General features: G+C 31.9%; 1 protein-coding gene and 1 long non-coding RNA gene across 2 annotated transcripts in view; both read left to right on the plus strand.

Moving 5' to 3' along the window:
- LOC123653481 (NAD(+) hydrolase sarm1) overlaps positions 1 to 23,410 on the plus strand; it is an 82,519-nt gene that overhangs the window by 30,400 nt on the left and 28,709 nt on the right. The window lies entirely within an intron of this gene.
- LOC123653488 lies at positions 6,611 to 8,668 on the plus strand. Its single transcript, XR_006743110.1, has 2 exons — positions 6,611 to 6,864; positions 8,484 to 8,668. It is a non-coding gene; the product is annotated as an uncharacterized LOC123653488 (long non-coding RNA).

Here is a 23,410-nt window from a genome sequence, read left to right on the forward strand (position 1 = left end):
ATAATTTTTTTTATTTTATTGCCTTCAAAAAAGTTGTTTTGGGATTGCTGAGGGATGAATTACTTATAAATGATTCTTGTGTTTACTTTTAATGTTTGTTTTTTAACTTACTACATCTATTTTTAATTATACTCATCTGTATTTCAATTTGTAGATATAATATTTTAATAATACTAGTGTTACATCTCTTTTGTGCATGTTGTGACAACTTAAAATGTTGCGCATTTATTATTCTTTTTTTGTTAGAAATGAAATATCCTAAGTGTGATACCATGATAAGGAAACCAGGATCTGATGATGGGATCCCAGGGAAATCGAGGGAAACTCAAAAATCCGCATAACTTTTTATTGAGTGTACCGATTTTGATATTTTTAATTTAATCGATAGCCGATGTTTATCATGTGGTCACGTTTAAATTTCATCGAGATCTGATTACAACTTTTGGAGTAATCTTCGATAACGCGTATTTACATGACTATGTTTTCGTCTACCTAAGCCTAGAGGTAACATTGAAAGTAGCTCAAACGCTGATCCATTCATTTTTTTTTAAATAAGTATATAGACTTGATATGAAAGCTTGCCTCGAAGTTGCCTACTGACTCATTATTATCAAAAAAAAAAAACAAACTTAAGCCTAATATTAATATTAAATGTTGTTATTAAAATATTAAAGAACAAATTAATATCTCGGTACTTTCGGTTCAAATTTCATTGTTATTGATCCTATGTGAACTTTGCCTCATAACACGACCTAATGCTAAAAAACAAAGCTTACTTTCTTTTTGTATCGAATTTCGGTTCATTGACTAAAGACCTAACATATTTTATAATGTTCTGGACATTAAAGGATGCCTAAACTTAGTATATTTTAAGGATTGTAAACAATTAGTAACATTTTATTAATTTACTAGCTGTGCTCGCGACTTCGTTCACGTGGAATTAACCAAAAAAGTTATTGTTGAGTTTGCAGAGTTATAAAATAAATACATTTCTAAAATAAAAGTAACCTCAGTTACTCCTTACTACATCAGCTATCTGCCAGTGAAATCGGTCCCGTCAAAATAGGTCCAGCCGTTTCAGAGATTAGCCGGAACAAACAGACAGACAGACAGACAGATAAAAATTATAAAAAAAAAGTCATTTTAGTGTATGTACCGCATATACATACATATTCACTTAGTAAAAAGCGGTTACTTTCATATTACAAACAGACACTCCAATTTTATTTATTTGTATAGATTGATTTAACAATATATTGTAAATAAAGTATACACAAACAAAAGATATATGTCAACGAAACAGAAGTATGAGGGGTTCTAAAACAGATTTCTTTCAGCACACTCGAAAGGGGACAATTCTATTACATTAACATTATCAACTTAGTCACGCTTAAGCAAACATAATTGGCACCGCTTTTGATGTATAATAAATAATTAAAGTTTATGTGAATAACATTCAATAAATAATTACAAATTCTTAACATCATATGACGCAAGTACGCAAGAAAATATTTACCAGAGACCCAAACATCAAAGGGCTCATTAACATATACAAGGCAATAGTTACGCCTAGTACACGAATGTCCCCTTACCCGTGCCAGCGTTTATCCATTAGGAAATGTTATTAAAATTAATAAAGTCATATAAAATACATTGTTAGGGCACTACGCTTATGTCAGTATTGATATTTGTCAACGAAATTTATTGTATACTGGCTGTGCCTGCGACTTCGTCCACGTGGAATCTAACAAAAAGTTATTGTTCAGTTCGCAGAGTTATAAAATAAATTTCTAAAATAAAAGTAGCCTAAGTTACTCCTTATTACATCAGCTATCTGCCAGTGAAAGTCCCGTCAAAATAGGTCCAGTCGTTTCAGAGATTAGCTGGAACAAACAGACAGACCGATAGACAAACAGACAGACAAAAATTGTAAAAAATATTATTTCAGTATATGTACCGTGTATACATCTATATGTACTGTGTGGCTATGGTACTAAAGAATATAGCCACCCCCTCTCTTCCCGTGGGTGTCGTAAGAGGCGACTAAGGGATAACACAGTTCCGCTACTACCTTGGAACTTAAAAAGCCGACCAGTGGCGGGATAGCCATCCAACTGCTGGCTTTGAAATACACAGGCCGAAGATGGGCAGCAGCGTCTTCGGTGCGACAAAGCAAGCCCTGCGGGCACCAACCTGCCTGCCCAGCGTGGTGACTATGGACAAAACATATGAGTTCACGTTATTTTTGGAGTAAACTTGTGGAGGCCTGTGTCCAGCAGTGGACTGTATAGGCTGTAATGATGATACATCTATATGCTTTTAGTAAAACCGGTTATTTTAATATTACAAACAGACACTCTAATTTTATTTATTTGTATAGATTTATATCAGTTACATCATTCTGATTTTGTTATTAAAACCACACGTTACCATAGTACAAATTTAAATTAAAAAATATACATTTTGTAGTTAAATACTAATTCTATAATTGCAGGGATACATTTTCTGTCAGTTAGATTTTCACTAAGAATCAATTTTAAAAAATGTAGAGTCAGATCTAAATCCTGGAACAGAGTGTAACATTTTAACGAATTATAAATACTTAGTTTTTATATAAAATAAAAAATGACGTTAAAATATATTAAAATATAATGACATTAAAATAATAAAATATAGACTAGTTCTATGATATATTTGTTTCTTTTTGGTTTTTTTGTTTTTATTTTAAATATGGTAAAAATATCCGATATGTAAAGTAAACATTCCTTATATGTAGAGCTTTTTATAAAGATCAATTTAACTACGTCACATACAAATAAGTAGTAGTTCGTATTGGCCTACGTGCTTTCCTGCAAACTGCTGGGAGAGCAATTTGTTTGGTGTCGAAAGGTGCGCAAGCGCAAAGGTGTAACGTTCAGTGTACTAAGTGCCAATGACCGCGTGATACCTACAAGTTTGAATATAAACAAATTCTATCAATAAGTAATATGAATATTTTTATTATAAATTTAACTCTGGACTAAGTAAAAAGGACATTTTTAAGATACACTCAAGTTTTAGGCTTGAAATAAATAAACACCTTATTTTTACTTTTTAATAAAAATTACCGTTTCTATAATATCGTGTATATCTAAATATTATTACAACACAACAGAAGTTTTTATGAAACGTTTCATTCAAAATAACACGATCACCAAATAATTCGACGACGTTATGATTTTATGCAGTTCTATGAAGGGAAAAATCGTGTGCCAATTATAAAACTGCATAACACAATCAATTAGCAACATCGCATAAAATATCGGTCGTGCTAGTGATTTATGCTGATCTAGCTCCAGTACGAGTGAGGATTTATTTTTTCTTGTTACTTAGCGGCATACTTGAGTAAACTATTAATTGATATAGACGTACGTTCATCGCATGCACGTTTATAGTGATTCTGTTTTTTACGGTTGTGATATGAAATTGAAGAAAACTGTGACATGTTGTGTACGTGGAAATGCATTTTCTATAGAGTATTCGACAAAAGTCGTCCGACAGGTGATGCGTGCTAACTATTCATATGTTAATTATTGTGTGGTGATTTTAGTTTATTAGTTATACATACAAAATAAGTCTTTAAATTCAAGTGTTAAATACGAAACTAATATTTTCATAGATAGTATCAATGAATAATGGAATAATTTAAACTCTACATTTTACGACTTTGACATATCTGGTTTTTGTGGCCCGAAAGTTTTATGAAGTTGGATGGTCGCGGATTGTAGTCGCTCTTGGACAATTGTATCTTATACATGTTTGTTACGTGTTTGATTGTATGTTCTTGTTAGCATCTCTACCGTAACTAGGAGAGCATCTAAAACTTGATCCTGATTGTTTATACAAGCCCTTGATACAATTGTAATTCTTGAATCTCTGCCCACCAAATTATATGCTAGCGAACAGTAGAATAATATTAAAGGCACTTAAATATTAAGCCTTCTTTCATATGAACAAGAGGTATTTGCGCAGTTGTGAGATGCTTACAAACTATCTTATTTCTATTTACTAGAATTGGTATACACTATTTATTTATTTTTTATTAAAACGACAAAATTTGTAGACTTTAATAAAATAAATCAAGTAGTTTTAATAATTATGTAGGTTTATTGTTATAAACTAAACTTTAAAATAATACAATCCTAAAAAATAACAGAATTGAGTGAACTGCATGAGCCTGGAAAAGTTGTTTTAAAGGGTTATTAATATACTTAATGTAGAACGAAAACTATATGTATATTTTTGTACTATGAAACAAGAATTGAGTCAAAATTACTGAAAATAGTTTCGCCCTTCGGCGCCGGCGCAAGTCACCGTTGACGGCGGCGTCGCGACAGTTATGTGTCACAGCTCCTGGCTTTCTATTTTAATAGTCCAGGATATAAAGTTAATAGGTTCTACTACTTTAAAAGTACTTCTAAATAAAAGTAAACGATGACAATTATTTATGTTTTAAAGAAAACTAGAAAGAAAACGTTCTATCGCAACTTATCGTATCTACAGATAGTAAAATTTATGATGTCATATTTATTACTTACCCTAATCTGGTAAAAACTATGAATAATATTCTAAGAAAAAAATATCGATATTGGATTCGATGTCATAGCAAGTAATGTATTTTTAATATTAACCTTTAAAAAAAATTATACAGGGAAAATTAAAATGATATTGTAAATATGTAGGTGTACATAAAACTACTTAAAACAAAGAATGAGATGTATAATTGTACAAACATACATGTATTTAATACTTTGTAATATTGTGAATTTATTAATTTAAATTTTGTTCTCGGTTTTATTATTTTGAGCAGTAGGAACTTTTACTTATAATTAATTTATCACAATTTTTATCGGCCAATGCGTGACTGGTTTCGATTTTTCTTTTTTTGTTACAATATTGATAAATAATAGACAAAGAAAACCCTAAAAGGTGATTAGCTCCTAATCAATGTGAAATAAAATCACGTATTTATTATTTGAGACAATAATAAATTCGAGACCAATCAGATTTGGTCATTCCCCGATACTAAAAAAAAAAAACAAAAGAATCAATGACATAATATGTATAATTTCAAAAGAAATCTGGTTAATGTAAACATTTGTCATCAACAAAGGGTATTGTTTATTACTTTACTTCTTTCACACTTTTATTTTAAAATAATTTGCATATTCAATTCTTATATTTAATTTAAAAAATAATCAATCGACTCTACTGTAAAATTAACAAAATGTTACTTAGCGCCTATTTCACCGATTTTACCTATCTGCCGTTAAAATCTATTCGAAACTTATGTGCAGGATAATTTTTAGCCACAAGTGTCAAACCGGGCCCTTAGAAACTTTTGAGTTTTCGGCTCTAAAACTAACTTAACCTTACCGTAAACTCATTATTATAATCACTTTCTAATTTAAATTTCAAATTAAAAAAAATTAGTTTTGTTAAATCTAATTGAATCGTCATTATTCTTTGAATAATGTCATAAGTACATTGACATACCTACATGAGTAAAGTTTTGTTGAAAAACAAGAATGCAACTTCGCTCTTTATGAATCAGCTCATGAATCTTGATTTTCCTTTCTGGTAGGTACCACCTACCCTTATTCACAACGAACGAGCAAATTATTTGTAACGGTTGATTTTCTTACATTTAATTCGTTTCGAATTGGATTCCGTTGTTTGATGGTGTTCATCCTTTTTAGTAAAACTCTAATTTTGATATTCTCTTTGTTTAGTTGTGAACAACAAATGTTTGTGATAATGATTCACCTTGTATGTAAATAAAGTCAGGCGTATATTTTTTATTTTGCTGTTTAGCAATATTCATTATGGCTCTTCTTATTGTTAAATTTTAGAACTATTTGTTTATTAAAAGACATTACCTTTAAATATTAGACCTTTAAATATATAGGGAACCCTTTATTTTATTACCTTTAAATATTAGACCTTTAAATATATAGGGAATGTTTTTGATATGGTTTCCTTTGGAAATACTATATAATAAGCAATGTAATAAATAACACTATTACAAACAATAACGGGCAATAATTCATTTAAGTTAATGTAATTATAATACGTGACATTGGCGTCTGCTTTACAGGCTCTAACTATGGTAAATATAAATACATTCAATATACAGAACATGCCTCATACATATGTTGCTATATGAATTCACTATCGGTGTACTTATATCGAAAGGCGCGAGGCGCGTTCATTAAGCTATCTCTATTCTTCAGGCTAGCTATATCTTAAGAGTAAGCGAGAGATATACATAGAGGGAGGGACGCGCCGTTTGAATTGATAAAAGCAACAGTTGATGCCGACAAAAATTCAGTTTGGAAAGAGAGTTGCGCGTGGTATGGTGTATGCGCCGTTCGCATCTTACACTCGACGATATTAAAATGTGATTGCAAACTTGAGGAGTGCTCGAATATTTATTTATTTAACTGCTTGTGAATAAAACAATTGTACAAATACTAAACGCGCGTATAAAAAATGCCGCGACGTCGCTGACGTGGACACAAAGCGTCCAAGGATTTAAAAGCTTATTGCGACGAAAATCAACAGAAAAGAAATTTCTTTGTGATCTCTGTACGAAGTCTATAAGGGACTGTAATCTCGCAACGTTACTGACAAGTTACTTTAACCTTTAATACGTGATCACCGAAAATTCTCGAAACGTTTTACTTCACACATTTCTCGTTTTAACTAGTGTTTGCTCGTGTCGGATTAAGTGCTCTTTACCAAATTATGGTTGTTACGAAAGTCGATAACATGGCATCATATTCCGCTTACACGGGAAAACCGAAAATGCTATTTCCAAAGAAGGTAAGAAACCAAGGTAAAGGTGATACGTTAAATGAATTTTGATTACCGTACTTAAAAATAATGTACATAAACAAGCGACCATCGAGGCGGTTTCTACAAAACAACTATTTATTTTATTGAGTTCTATGTTTATGTAGGTGTGCTTCTAGACGGTATAATAAAAGGAGATAATTACACCAGGCAAAATAGGAGTTGTAATTAGTTGACACAATAAGCCCGATAACTCATCATTTTGAGCGCCGTATTCTCTATATATTTTTTTGTTCTTTTAAATGTTTAACTAAAATATATCGTAACATTTATGTATTAGTTTTCCCAAAAAACATTGTAAATGCATTTTTTTATATAACTTTACGAAACTTTTAAGTTTTTAAAACAAATAAAGATGAATGGATACCAAATAAGGTACAAAGTAATAAGTTATAGTAATCCCGTGTCCGCCAAATGATTACGAGTATGCTAATTAATGCTAGCGACATACGAGTATGAAAGGCAATAATTTGTCTAAAAAAATAATTTATTATATATTTTTGCTGTTATTAATTTTAATTTTAATGGAAATACTACTATCATATATTTATTATACCACCAATGTATATGTACTTTAAAATAACACAAATAATACACTGTTTCAGTAATGTAGCGTTGTTTCTAAGTAGAGAACATTTTGTCAGTTTCATGTATCATATGATTCAGAATCGAGTCGCCCCACATTAACGACCTACTTCAGATGTATTCGCACCTTCCAACCTTGGCTGAATTTTAAGAAATATTAGTGAATTTAGATGTTTCGGCTTAACTAAATAACAAAAAATTATAAAATAAAATAAAACTGTTAATATTTATTTTAAACAATAATATTCTTTAATACCAGTATGAAGTTATATGCTTATATTATATGCTACTGTTATTTCTCTTAATACAAGTGACCTACATATATAAAAGTAATGCAAAAATGCAAATTGCACCGAAGCCCCTCATTTTAAAAGCGATACTCATTTATCGATAATTAGGTTAAAGGGTAGGACCGTTCCTACATCTGGAAACGAAAGGGCAAGTAAATTTGAACCTTTACATTGTAGACTTGAAGAGTATTATTGTAATAATATTATGATTCCCTTTGATAGCGCCGCACTAAGATAACAGACGCGCACTCTACATTATGGCTTTTACTAAGAATTTTCATTAAGCAAATGCAGTTTTATGGTAACTATTATGAGGAAACTAGGCCACTTATTGTACCTAGCATGTCATAATACAAAATTGTATCAAACACATCCTATTTATGACAATATATTTTTTAGAAGAATAGGATTCCAGGTTGATACCAATAATTATTCTTTATGTATTTTCATATAAAACTTTAATGCTTAGCAAGCAATCCCTATATAGTGTATTTAACTGGTTTCTCGGAAAGTGATCTAATGTTTCGTATCAAAGTTTGTATTGCGATAATGTTTTACTTTCGTACTTTCAGGTGTATGTGTCATACATAATAAGTAAATTCTAGTTCTTTGTAAAAAAAGACAAAAGATTATATCATTCAAAGTTATAGCACTGAGATAACATCTACAGAACTTAGTATTTTTTATTAAATCGAAATGTTTTTTTCTTCTTAGCAGAGCGTAGTCGAGCCATGGTTGACCTTGTGAAGATTGGCAAAAAACTAAAAAATCAAGTTGGAACAATTTATTGTATAGAAGTGACAGATAATGACATTTTGATACAGATTTAGCTATTTTGAAGAACTACGTATATAAAAAGCAATTAATATAAATATAAAATAAAGGTATTCATATAAAGCCTGTTCCCGGTCATTTCCTCAACACTGGTTTTGAACAAGAGAGGAACTTTCCATGAATCTCCAAATAAAAAAAAAGATTTTTTTTAATAACACAATTAATTATAAAAATAGGTTTAAGAATTACATTTATTAATATTTCATTTTAAAATACATTCACCTGTAAATTTTAATTGAATAAAAATGTTTTTATGTTAACGTAGTTTTAATAAGTTAAGATTGAAATGGGATATTTGATATCGTTTTCTGTCAATTCTTCGTTTCTTTCAGTCTCGTTTTATGTCAATGACTTTAATTTATACCAATAAGTCAAATTTCATTACAGTAAAAAGATAAAACCAAAACGATTTTTAATGCCCAGAAATATATCATTACACAATTCATTCTACTTTATTTCCCTTGTAACAAGTACTTGTCATGTCGTAATATATGAGTATGCTTGGCCTTCTATTTTAAAGACGTATTAATTAGTTGTAATTTGAAGTGCGTTAAGCAAAAAATTCCCATATAAAATAACATTAAATTTTCTGTTTTCCGATTCGCTGCTCAAATGTCTTCTTTCGTAAGTTCTTCTTGTCCTGCCAAATTATAAATTTAATGTACAGTTTTAAGGATAATTTAACTTCCTTTTATACGACACACTCAAATATTTTTTAGCTGTATTTAAACCACAGTGTGTTGAGCGATCGCCGGATTCCCGACGTGCCCGTGGCACAACGATGGGAATTCCGGACCCTCAGCGAAAGGAATGTGCTAAAGAATGTTTACGATGGCTTCCTGGACACTGGAATCTTTAAATTTTGTCACTATTTTTTGCCAAGCAACATGTTATCGCCGTAAAAACTTATTAACCTCAATATTTGATCTCCATTTATCTTATGTCATCATGTAAGTTCAGTCGATGTCAAATAATCTTATTTCTATATTAATTCTTTATTCGTACTAAAATTCATAAAAATCACATGTCGTAAATAAAAACAAAAAATAAGTTTTTCGGAATTGTAATCAAGATTGCAATGCGATAACCAATCTTCTCTCGTCCTGTGTCAACGGGGTTAATTTAAACAAATAACTCAAATTTCGTTCGACTAAATGGGTCAAAAGTTCAAAAAAACTTATGAATTATTTAATAACCTTAAATTTAATTCGTTTATTGCGTTTTTTCGTCAAGCAATGCCAGTTATGTTTATTTTTAAGCTTGCGGGCATCTTGCGGGTAAATGTTTCCCGTTATAAGCGTATATGGGTTAATTTAGCAAAAAAATAAAATTAACTTGAATGTCGTACTTTAGATTCCCACACAAAATCCCGTTTAATAAATTATAAAGTAAATTGTTCTATTTTACATAAATCTCTACATGTACTAACTGTTAATGTTTTAGATCATAAAATTAAGTGAAACACTTCTTAAAAGGAAAAATGATAACAAAAAAAAAAGTTTCCGTATCAAATGTATTCTATTAAACAAACTTTCCTCGGTGGAAGCGACGATGGGCGCCAAAAATAGCGTTTCCGTTGAACTGCGAGCTGTCTAAGTAGGAAGTCCACTAACACTCGCCACTCGACTCTTCCGGCCGCCTACTGTCGAGACACTTATCGAGTTTTATAACGCACTCATGAGCAGCAATGCAATGTGCCCACGCTACGTCTTAAGCTGAATTAAATTGCTCGCACTAAATCGAAATTATTGACCGCCGGCGATTTAAAGCGCTTTTAGACATGAATGTGGGCTGACGTTGCAATTGCTCGTTATATTGTTCGTCTTAATATCATTTGTTAACCTTTAACAGATGGTCTAATATAACATCTTTCAATTGATGTCAAATTTTATAAAGGATTTCAACTTTGTTAAGTTGAATAACGATTTACTTAAGATGATTAAAATATATGTAGAGCGACGCTTATGTTCTTTTGATGTAGAGTTAATGTGAATATTTGCTACTTATCTAAAAAACTAATTTATCCGAATATTTTTAAAAGAACATAATAATAAGCTGTGTGGCTACGGCACCAAAGAATATAGCCACCCTCTCTCTTCCCGTGGGTGTCGTAAGAGGTGACTAAGAGATAACACAGTTCCACTAAAACCTTGGAATTATAAAGCCTTCCGATGGCGGGATAACCATCTAACTGCTGACTTTGAAATACAAAGCCAGCCCTGCGGTCACCAACCCGTCTGCCCAGCGTGGTGACTATGGGCAACACACATGAGTTCACGCATTTTTGGCGCAAACTTGTGGAGGCCTATGTCCAGCAGTGGACTGCAATAGGCTGGAATGATGCTATACATGTTTGTCTTTGAGACCACTTAATGCCGTCGGTTCCGGTTGGTATCATAATGCAAGTGATAAAGATCGTTCCACACGTTAAGGAAATCCGCCAACCTGTGTTGTGGCAGATTAAGCTCTTAGCCTTTATTCTGTATAAGAGAAGAGGGCTTTGCTCAGATGTAGGACATTTACAGATTGATTTAAAATACTTAAGTCGTGGTAACTAATAGGCAACTAATTATAGGATTAAAAGAGAATAACGACAGATAAAACACATCCATAGAATGACCTACTCCACAGTAAACTATGATTGAAGAAACCCGTATTCCAAAAGTTTCAAACTTAAAGCAGGATAGTTTCATGCAGTATATATTAGCGATTTAATACTTGCATTGCATATGCAACTGAAACATAGCCTGTGGCATAAGAATTACTTAGCTATAAACAGAAAGGTAAATGAACTATGAGTCAGTCATTCATAAACATGAGTGACTCAACTTTAATATATTGTCATACCTTTTTTTTAAAATAATAGGTTAAAATTAATAAAATTATTATAGTATCATATTAGTTTAATTTATTTCATCTGCAAAAAATCGTATAATTATTGTTTCTATGCAATCTAAACATATAAGATCACTAAGCAATATGTTGATAATTTTTATCTTGCAATTATTTATTTAACACATTTTTGCTAAAAAACGAAGGTATAAATAGTAGTAGAAAATATTAATAATTTGTATAGTAATATTTGTGCTGTGTGGCTACGTCACCAAAGAATTTAGTCACCCCCTCTCTTCCCGTGGGTGTCGTAGGCGACTAAGGGATAACAAGGTTCCACAACCACCTTGGGACTTATGAAGCCGACCGATGGCGGGATAACCATCCAACTGCTGGCTTTGAAATACACAGGCCGAAGACGGGCAGCAGCGTCTTCGGTGCGACAAAGCCAGTACTGCGGTCACCAACCCGCCTGCCCAGCGTGGTGACTATGGGCAAAACACATGAGTTCACGTTATTTTTGGCGTAAACTTGTGGAGGCCTATGTCCAGCAGTGGACTGTATAGGCTGTAATGATAGTAATATTTTGCTAGTAAAGAATATAATATTAAATATGTATATATACTAAATACATTGCTAATTTTTAATTACATATACTACGTCTTAGACTCTACAGTGGAAATTAATAAAAACATTTTTAAATTGTTTTTCAAAAATCATGTCAACAACAATCTCATACATTCAATACAATGTTGTTTTTTGAATATTTATATTTGTTTAGATTTTTGTTTCTTATTATTTTGTTCTTTTTAATTAATTTGAATCATCAGGATTCATATGTAACGTGTGATTCATTATTATTTATTACGTTAATATCTTATTAAATAATAATTAGTCATGACTTACTATCGACGTAATTTTACTATTTATTTATTACTTTATTGCATAGACATATTAAAACATATTAGTTATAGTAAAATAACAGTAGTACAAAAAAAAACATCTGCAGCTGATTGTCATTACGTGAAAAAGGACAATGGGATAATGATAGAGATAGATTTGAGCTGGTTATTAGTTTCTGTTTAATATCAATATCCATGGGGATAACGGAAGAGAACAGTTTTTAAGCGCATCTAGCTCAATGTTTTTTTATATAAGTACTACTAACTAGGTCGGCAAACAAGCGTACGGCTCACCTGGTGGTAAACGAATATCGTAGCCGATAGACGTCGGCAACACCAGAAGCATCGCAAGCGCGTTGCCGATCCCCCCAGGAGCTCTGGTCACCTTACTCACCCACAGGAACACAACACTGCTTGAAAGCAGTCATATTTAGCTGTGATCTTCTGTAAGGTCGAGGTGCCTAGTTGGGCTGCTCCATAATTTGAGCAGGAAATTTCCTGCTGTGTCCTACCTAAGTTAAAAGATTACCTCAATTATTAGAAGGAATACTCTTTCTTTGTCGATACCTAATGTGTTAAGGAATTGTCAAACTTTTACGTACGTTAATCATCTCTGCAAAGAGTATACTGTAGCGCTTACGTGATCATTTGTATTTACAGAGATTTATCTATTATTAAATATAGAGTAATTTATCTATGATACACATACGAATTTATAATTACCAAGATAAGGTTAATATTGATGAATCAAAATTTTTGCTGTTATATACCTATTGATAAAAAAACTCCTTATTCTTATTGATTTACATAATATTTTCCTTTATCTTACTTATCTTTAAATATGGCCGCCTAAATATCGTTAGGTAGTAATATCGCTGTAGGTGCAAAAATACATAAACAATATATACATAATTTATGTACATCTTATCAAGTTTTTATCGCTTTTTATAGTATATAAAATTTTAAAATATAAATCAATATCGCCTTCCGCGATTAAACGCAGAACATCGTTACTAACTGCGCGCGACGCAAGAGTTGGATTTTTTGTAAATGAAGTGTCAAAGAAGCTCTATTGTTATGCATTTATTTATACAGGAACAGTTGATTGAAGTTTTGATAATCGTTAGTTATAATTACTACAATAAATTTAATCCAGTTAATTTTTTTTTATATGTTAACAAATACTTTAAATATTTCAGTTTTAAATTTTTTAATTAGTGATGTGTGGTTTTTAGGTACGTTCAGAAGAATCCCTGCTTACTCCGGAAAAGACAACAAAAACATCGCGATGGGTATGGTTTTAAACTTTGAATTCCGGTGGAGGGTAGATTTATTAATACTATAAAGACTTAAACTTTTAATCTGTAAGGGTTTAATCTTAAATTATTTTTAATTATCTTTAATTATTTTAAATATCGACTGCTTTGGTGTAATGGTGCGTGTGCTGTGTCGGCGGCGCCTAAACAAGGCGTTCGATTCCCGTCCTCAGTGGATTTTGTGTCTATATAAATATTTGTTTCCGGTCTGGTAACTTAGTCTTTCTGTTACCAAGTGCTTGTGGGTCTCCGTGCACACCGTGTCCACCGTGCCTCGGAAAACACGTTAAGCCGTCGGTCCCGGTTGTTATTATGTACACCTGATAGCGATCGTTACTCACAGTAGGGAATATATCCGCCAACCGGCATTGGTGCATCGTGGTAGATTAAGAAAAATTAATCATTCTTCTACATGACAAAGAGATATATGTCCAGCAGTGGGATGTTACAGGCTGAATCTAAAAGAATGTATACTTACATATAAATAAAATGGAAGTATCTCTCTGTATGGTATGACCTTTTAAGTAAAATAATTATGTTATTTTAAATATTATTTAATTTATTTGCAATAATAAGTTGTCTCAATTTAAATAAATGCATATTAATAAGTGATAAGTTTCGCAAAATATTTACGTAGCAGTTCAAACAACAAGTGAATCATATAAACTGCTTTGTCGGCGCCCGTTAACCACAACACACTATTTATTTTTGGCTAGTCATTTTGATTTAAGGGCTTTTTCGAAGAAAATTTTACTAAAAAGTTGGTAAATAATACTTCACCATGGTTAGTTTACTTTTTTTCTTTGGTTGGCGATTAATTTTTTATATTAGAACATTATTGTATAATGTAAGAATAGGTACGATATATAAAAAGGTACAAAAATTAACAGGACAGTAGTATATATATATTTCAGGATATATTTAGGTACCTACATTTTTAACTCTTTTATTTTAAATAGCAAAATATTTTTCCATAATAATTCAACGATATTCGCCATTGCCACTAAACATACATGTATAATAGATATTTTTTCTTCTGCATAAGTCAAGTTGTCATATTCGTTCATACAAATATTCTATTGTTTAAAATTGTACAGAGCATTTATTATGCAAATAGATAAACGTCTGGTTTTCCCCGACTGATATCGCTCGTGGTTACACAACTGCAAAGTTTGAATTTTATTATTTTTTTCAATATTTTCTACTGTTGTTGATATTTCCTACACAATATGCGTTTATATTTCACTAATATTAAATGTCGGTGACTTAATGATTAAATACAAAATTTATTAACGTAAATTATATTTATTTTCGGGGGTGGAGAAATAACATAATAACACTTTCTCTGATTTACAGTGTGTAATTATAATTTAATTAAAATAGGAGCGTGAATTAAAATTTTAACCTTTTCTTAATAGTTTTAACTTTTGCTCAGTAGTGAATAAAAACAAAGATTTACAGTAAAATACGTGATACACAAATATAATTATATTTTTATCATGGTGTCTTTAATAATGTTTGCTGTTCTTTTCCTGTCAAACATCAGTTAACTAGGCTTTAAAATATCCGTTACTAAGACTGTAAATATGTCCATGGATGTTCATTGTGTCACTCTTGATGTGTAATCTCTGCAAAGTATAGGATTTGTACTTAGTAAACAATAGCAAGGAAACATGTCTTTATCAGTTTTGTAATTTTATGTTAGCGAAACCTACCACAGATTTTACCCGAATTGATTACAATATTTATTACAGTAAGAAATGACTATGTTTGAATTTTTGAAGTTAAACTTATTTACGCACGCTTGCCTTGGGGAGTAAGCTGGTGAATGGATGAAGAGAGCGTTACGAAAAGTGTGATCGGGTGAGGCGAACGGAAGTTGAGAGAGAGAGAGATATATAAGTTATTGATGATGGAAAGTTTTACTTCAGTCGTGTGGTCTAAAGCACACTCGTTTTTATTTTAAACAAATGTAAATATTAATCGAATATATCAATCGTACAATTAACAAAAAGGTTCTATGGAAGAGCTTAACCAGACGACGCGTACCATTGCAACCGCTGTTACGTTCACTGATGGTTACTGGTTTGACCCTATAACTAATATGATGTATTATAGCTTATAACGTTCCTAAATAAACAGGAATAGCGCAACATTAATCTATAAAAATAAATAAAATTGGAGTGTTTGTTTCTAATATTACAAAAACCGCTTTTAAGTAAATTCATATGGATACATGCAACATATAACAAAATAACATTTTTTATAATTTTTGTCTGTCTGTCTGTTTGTTCCGGCTAATCTCTGAAACGGCTGGAGCGATTTTGACGGGACTTTCGCTAGCAGATAGCTGAGGTAATAAGGAGTAACTTAGGCTATTTTTATTTTAGTTTTTTTTTTTATGACTGCTAACTAAACAATTATTTTGTTAAATTTCACGCGGACGAAGTCGCGGGCACAGCTAGTAGGTATACCTATAAATAAAATCGGCTTAGCAGATCTTGAAATCTATAAGTTAATTAATACAGATTACATATTCTATCCTATATATTACTTTTCATATATTATTTTTCTCTGATAGTATACAATAAAGAGTATTTGTATTGTATTGTATATTGCTGTGTGGTTACGGCAGTAAGAATATAGCCACCCCCTCTCTTTCCGTGGGTGTCGTAAGAGGCAACTAAAGGATAACACAGTTCCACTACCACCTTGGAACTTAAAACGCCGACCGATGGCGGAATAACCATCCAACTGCCGGCTTTGAAATACACAGGCCGAAGACGGGCAGCAGCGTCTTCGGTGCGATAAAGCCAGCCCTGCGGTCACCAACCCGCCCGCCCAGCGTGGTGACTATGGGCAAAACACATGAATTCACGCCATTTTTGGCGCGAACTTGTGAAGGCCTATTTCCAGCAGTGGACTGTATTAGGCTGAAGTGATGATGAGTGATGACATATCCTATCCTGTCAGATTATTTGCATAAGATTTAAATTTAAACAGTTACTTAATTGGATGACTTCATCATTTATCTATTTTGTTCGATTAGATGATAAGAATACCTTTTTTTACGATTTAATCGTGAAACTAGTTGCGTGACTCATATGGAAGAAATTGAACAGGTTATATGAACATGGAACATATGTAATGGGCGGTCTATTTTATATCTATAGTTGTTATGATAAAGAACTATAACATCATTTTTAATTTATAACTTTCACTGTTAGAAAGCTATATTATCCATAAATAATAATATTATACCAGTAAAATCGAAAGCGAGTAAAAAGTAACTGGATACTTGTTACCCTTTCACTCATAAACTTCTAATCCTGACCCGAATTACTTTATCAGGTGAAATAACAGATGCCTAGTATTTAATTGATATTTAAATATTTATCGCATTTGGAAAAACTAATTATATGGACTTTCATTGCATTGTAATCGTTCCAGTTCGTACTTCAATATTGTGTTTAAAAGTTTGAAGGATAAAATTTTCGATGGAAATTAAATATCTTCATCTTTTTCCAAGAAATTGAAAATAAGAATAACTATTCAATATCATAAAATCTATATCGGTCAGAAGCCAATTGAATATTAAATTCGTGAAAGTGCCGCGAAGGTGGAACAGGATGTGTGAGTCATGGTTGTTGTAGTCGGCGCACGCGCAGGTAACATCTACTGAACACTTCGTTAATATTGTACTATGCTTGTGTGTTGATAAGCGACCACGTGAACGAACGATGAATCATGGCGCATACCTTTTGCGAGTTGGAAAGTACGCGACTCATCGATGATTACCTTTTAGCATTTCTAATGAAATTAATATTTTGCAGTATCGATATTGATTCGGAACTCAATTTAGTTATATTTACAGAAGGTGAAAAGGTCATTGTACCCTTTATAAGAGAATCAACAAGATGGTTTGTTTAAGCTATATGTATTGTTTATTTTGCTCCAAATCCGAAATCGCTTCAGCCTGTAATATCCCACTGTGGGGCATAGAACACTTTCCCCAAGCAGGAGAAGGATCAGAGCTTAATAAAATTAAGAGAGGGTTGTCGGATATATGAATAACGATCGCTATCAGATGTACATGATAAAGACCGGGACCGACGGCTTAACGTCCTCTCCGAGGCACCGTGGGGAGACCCACAAAGACTGCACAAACACTCAGACCACTGCAAACATCTGTATGACCAATACAAATGTTGTCATGTGCGGGGAACGAACCAGCAACCGCCAGCGCAACAGCCACAAACTAGTGCTGTGACCGTTACGCCAACGTCGTCTAATCGGATTAACAAGTAAGAATAGAAAACTGGGTCATCTATTTTTAGACCACAGAGAAAATAAAAAATGTGATGTAAAAGAATTGATAGTACGTACCTACAACTACAAAAAATAAATGCAATTTAAGTTAGTTATGGTAGATGAAAAAAAAAGATGACTTTGTTGTATTATAGACTTTAACAATATAAAATAAATAATCTAATGTACTTCAAAAATTTTAGATAATCATAATAAATTCCTTAAAGACCTCAATGCGTATGAAACATACGCTTTCATAAATATGTGTACGTTTAATGCTAAAAAGATTCAACAATTTTTATTGACTTAATGGAAGATAAATTATTCTTATATACCAATATTTCAATTAAAACGGCTCATACATATCGGCATGAGTGTACACAAAACATGTTGGTTTCGTTAACAACATAATAGATGGTGTGTAAATTTCGTAATAGATACGTCTTGTATATGATGACACAACATTTGATAGTCATAAAACGTTGCTTGTAAACATCGGTGACCGCTGAACTTGGTGAATTCATGAATGAACCGATTCATACGCTTTAGTCATAAGGCGTCTGAGAATCTTAGGTTATGGCTACATAAGGTGACTCAATACAATTGAGACATTTTTATTGTGCATATCTTGTTTTCCTACACATATGTATTAAAATTGGTGACTAAATGCATTAAAATGAAACGTAGGAATGATTTTAAAATCTCGACGCTATTTTTATTTTTAATCTTTTCAATATGTTATGTAAAAGTTTTGTCTGAAATCTGAATGACTTATCATTTTCTTTATGTTACAAAGCAGTTGTCGATAAAGTGTAGTTTATATATATATATATATATATATATATATATATATTTATTTATTTCATGACTAGCTGCTCGGAAAGACTGCATTCTGTCATTATTTAATAGTAAAATAAATGTAACGTTTTCCGAGTGATGACTTTAATTTTTTAATTTTTTTTGTCATAAAAACCTTGAAGAACATAAAAAAAAACGCCGAATTGGTCGAGCCAGTCTCGAGTTATGCGCTTAGCAAAATTTTTTTTAACCGACTTCCAAAAGAGGAGGAGCTTCTCAATTCGATACAATTTTTTTTATGTATGTTACTTCAGAACTTTTGACAGGGTGGACCGATTTCGACAAAAAAAATTAAATCGCAAGGTAGTGCGTGTCTTTTGATCCCATTTTAATTTATTTGAGATCTAACAACTACTTTTCGAGTTATATCTAATAATGCGTTTTTACTAGACTTTTTTTTCGTCGACCTACGTTGTATTATACCGCATAACTTTTTACTGGGCGTACCGATTTTGATGATTTTTAATTTAATCGAAAGCTGGTGTTTAACATGTGGTCACATTTTCATCGAGATCTGATTACAACTTTTTGAGAAATCTTTGATAACGCATACTTACGTGACTATTTTTTCGTCTACCTACGTCGTATTACTTGTCGATGTAATTGAAGTCGGTTTTTTTTTGTTTGCGAGCAAATAAAATTTTTGTAGATTTCATGATAAGTGCTCCTTTATATTTAACCGACTTCAAAAAAAGTAGGAGGTAACTTAAATCAACCTTATATATATATATATTTTTTATGTATGTCCGGGGATAACTCCGTCGTTTTTTGAACCGATTTTCATAATTCTTTTTTTGTTGGAAAGGAGATATCCCTAGTTTGGTACAATGATAAGGAAACCAGGATCTGATAATGGGATCCCAGAGAAATCGAGGGAAACTCTCGAAAATCCGCATAACTTTTTACTGGGTGTACCGATTTTGATGATTTTTAATTTAATCGAAAGCCGATGTTTGTCATGTGCGACCATTTAAATTTCATCGAGATCTAATTACAACTTTTGGAGTAATCTTTGATAATGCGTATTTACTTGACTATTTTTTAGTCTACCTACGTTGTATTACTTGTCGCTATAATTGAATTCGATTCGGTTTTTCTTCGTTTGCCTGCAAACACAATTATTTTACATTTTTAATACATATATAAGATTAGTTAAGACGTCATGTAGGTATATATGACCAGCTTAACCTATTCTAAACTTTTGTATGTATAGTTTAGTTATTGGCGCCTGTAAATATTTTTATCGGATAAAGTATATTGTTATCATCTGAAAGTGTCGTTAATCTCTAGAGAAGACAGACATAGGTCTTGCTCAGCCAGAACTTTAGTTTGTTTATATAATATTGTTGAGTGGTGTATCTTTTGATATCATTCAAGACAGTAACGACCATTGAGCTTCCAAACACTACTCTGTTTAATAGCCTTTCTCAGCTTCGTGTTGCGTTACGCTTTGTCGGAATCTTCAGTTCTTTCAGGATCTTCTCTTTTCTCATCAAATTCAAAGATATACAGCGGGACTTTGCTTTGATTTAGTCATTTCTATTCAATACTTATCTCTCTATATACCTAAATATGTGATATCTTAGATATAGCGTGTTGTCTTCTTCCGATTAGTTCAAATTTATGGTTGATAGCCAATACTTCAACGGGTTTTTGTTTAGAAATTCTCGACCTCACTCGGAATCGATATCAATATAATCTAATTGTTATCTTGACGATCTGTCTAGAAATCGGAAAAGAATAAAAATGTTTGAAGTGGGTTTCTGATTGGCAGTATATATCAGATATAATCGAAATGGTAAAATTCCATAGAGAATTCCACTCTATATTTAACATTTTAGATGGTCATTCAAATGAGTTTATTTTTTTAATGGTTGGTATTTCTTACATATAAGATTTGCACTCTCTATTCAATAATTAAAACTCTATTTTATATTTGGAAATGGAACTATGTCCTTCATCAAAATAACAGCATTAGCATTCAAACAGAAAACGATATATATATTATATAAATGGTTATGTTCAATATGTATAAATATTTCAAGATTGTTTTCATCTTTGCATTTGAAACAGTTATGAAAAAAATTGTTTTCTCTTAAAAATAAGATATGGTTAATGCGTGACAAATTTAAATATTATTATGGTAATTCCACTCCATGAATAATACTTAGTCTTACTCACTGTATTAGAAAATCGACGTGTAGAAGTAACATATTAAATGCAAGTAAATTAAGTCGTTAATGTATTTGAGAACTGCATGAATCACTCTAACGAAAAGATTTTAATAAACTGGAAATTGTAAATAAGCGTTGTTTTCCGCAAAGAAATAAAACACGCCGACGCTCGGTCGACATACAATTTAATTTTTTTATAAGACTAGTTTACTATAAAGAAATCAAGCTTTTTAGATTATGTTATTTCATCGTAGTCGTTCATCTTGTATCTTTTCGAAATTAAAATGAAAGTTATACCTCATTAAGAATTTAAATAATGACCATGTCATTTCTTTGGAATTTAATCCTTTGCACATAACTCTTCTAGGAAAAGATCATCTAAAATGGTATTATCATGTAGAGTTATTATGTTGATAATTATTTTTTTTAAGATTATTTTATATATTTGGACTTTAAATAAATCCAATCAGTATTTAATTTTCTATAATTGATTGAACGTATCGATGATCCGACGACGTCTCTTGATGACATTGAAAGGTCTTTGACTCATCACGACGGAATTAATATCGACTCTCCCTTCACTTAGGTCTCACGCAAATGTTTAAGTATTAATTTTAACTTACTTAAATAATATTGAAAAAAAAATGTATAATTGAAATGTCAGCGATCAAAGATTACTTTAAAATACCCCAATTATTGATTTTAAGAACTGCTTTTTACTTTTTTGTTCTTTCTGATAGCACTTAGAAGAATGAAGAGCAAAATATGAGAGGAATGAATGATTTTATTACAATACACAATTGTATGTATTGTTCGTAAAAACGATTTGACACGAGCTGTCGTTAAGTAAAGCCAATATGACGTTTTTTAGTGTTTAAAATCAGAGTACTCGCGAACTACCAATATTGATCTTGTCAGTTCAAGAGACCGCATTGATAAGATCGGTGTCTCATCAGAGTCGTCCATGAGGCGGATGCGAAGTTCCGTGGGTGTTGCCCCCCTCAGTCCTCGCCCCGCGGTGCTCGCCATTCTAATTAGCCATTGTGGTCGCCAGTTAAAGTTCGCGATCGGCCGGCCGGCTACTATAACGGCACGACAGTCACGCCGCAACCGCCGTCTGGCTGATACGTGTTTCTAGCTTTACATATTGACAAAACACGCGACACGCCTCGCATGTTATGACGATAAGTGATTGACAGTGCTATCGATAGATAACAAGTACCATTGTAAAGAAATAGTTATTAAATCATGTGAATTGTTATGAATGGACTGTTTACTCACTGCAAAAGATCTAATCGTTGGCGCTACGCAAGGTAAAGCCATTATATTCGCCTCGTATACTTCTAAAACTGGCACCATTGTGCGATGTGGACCTTACTAACCTACTGCATATCCTCGTTGCAAGTACTTAATGTGGTTATTAAACATATTTGGTAGAATTAATTATTCATTTTGCCGAGTAAAATTCCCTCCTCATCACATGTGCAACTGATTATATTCAATGTTGTTTATAAAGTGTAATTGGCAAGCGATTTGCGATAAAATATCTTAGGTATAATGAGAATAAACTGTACTCGGAATTGGACTTTGATTTTAACTGCGTTCATTTTATTACGAAGTTTAATAGAAACTTTTCAAAAGTTTGTTTAGAACCTGACGCCGGTTTCACTCTTCATTCATTCAACATAGCAAAATATAAGGAATTTGAAAATAAGTCCGAGAAATTAAAAAACACAGTAGTTTAAATAGTATTTCAAGTCACATATGTATGTATGTAGTATGATATGTGTCAATATTAAAATTAGAAGAGACAAACAAAAATTGCTATATAATTGTGTTTGCTCGCAAAAAAAGACTTCAATTAAATCGACATGTACAACGAAAAAAAAATTGTCAAGTAAATACACGTTATCAAAGATTACTCAAAAAGTAGTCATCAGATATCGAACAATTTCAATGGGACTACAAGACAAGCATCAGCTTGCGAGTAAAATAAGAATCATCAAAATCGGTATACCTACACAGTGAAAAGTTATGCGGTATAAAATAACGTAGGTCGACGAAAAAATTGTCAAGTAAATTGATATAACTCGAAAAGTACTTGTCGGATATCAATTGAATTTAAATGGTATGATACAGTATAGTACACCTTTCGTTAAATTTATAAAGTAACATAGGTACATTCAAAAAAATACAATCGAATTGAGCACCTTCTCCTTTATGAAATTTGGTTAAAAATAGATGTTAATGTGTTCAAAATCAATGGGTCCGTGTTAGCTGTTTCGCCTGTTAGTTTAAGATTATGATTACGTCAAAATATCATATCTACATATTAAGCTGTTTACGAACATTTCAAATAAACATGTCTCTATTGCGAAATGAATATTTATACCAATATATATGTGAGAACAAATAAC

Source organism: Melitaea cinxia, chromosome 5, assembly GCF_905220565.1.
Source record: "Melitaea cinxia chromosome 5, ilMelCinx1.1, whole genome shotgun sequence".
Lineage (NCBI taxonomy): Eukaryota > Metazoa > Arthropoda > Insecta > Lepidoptera > Nymphalidae > Melitaea > Melitaea cinxia.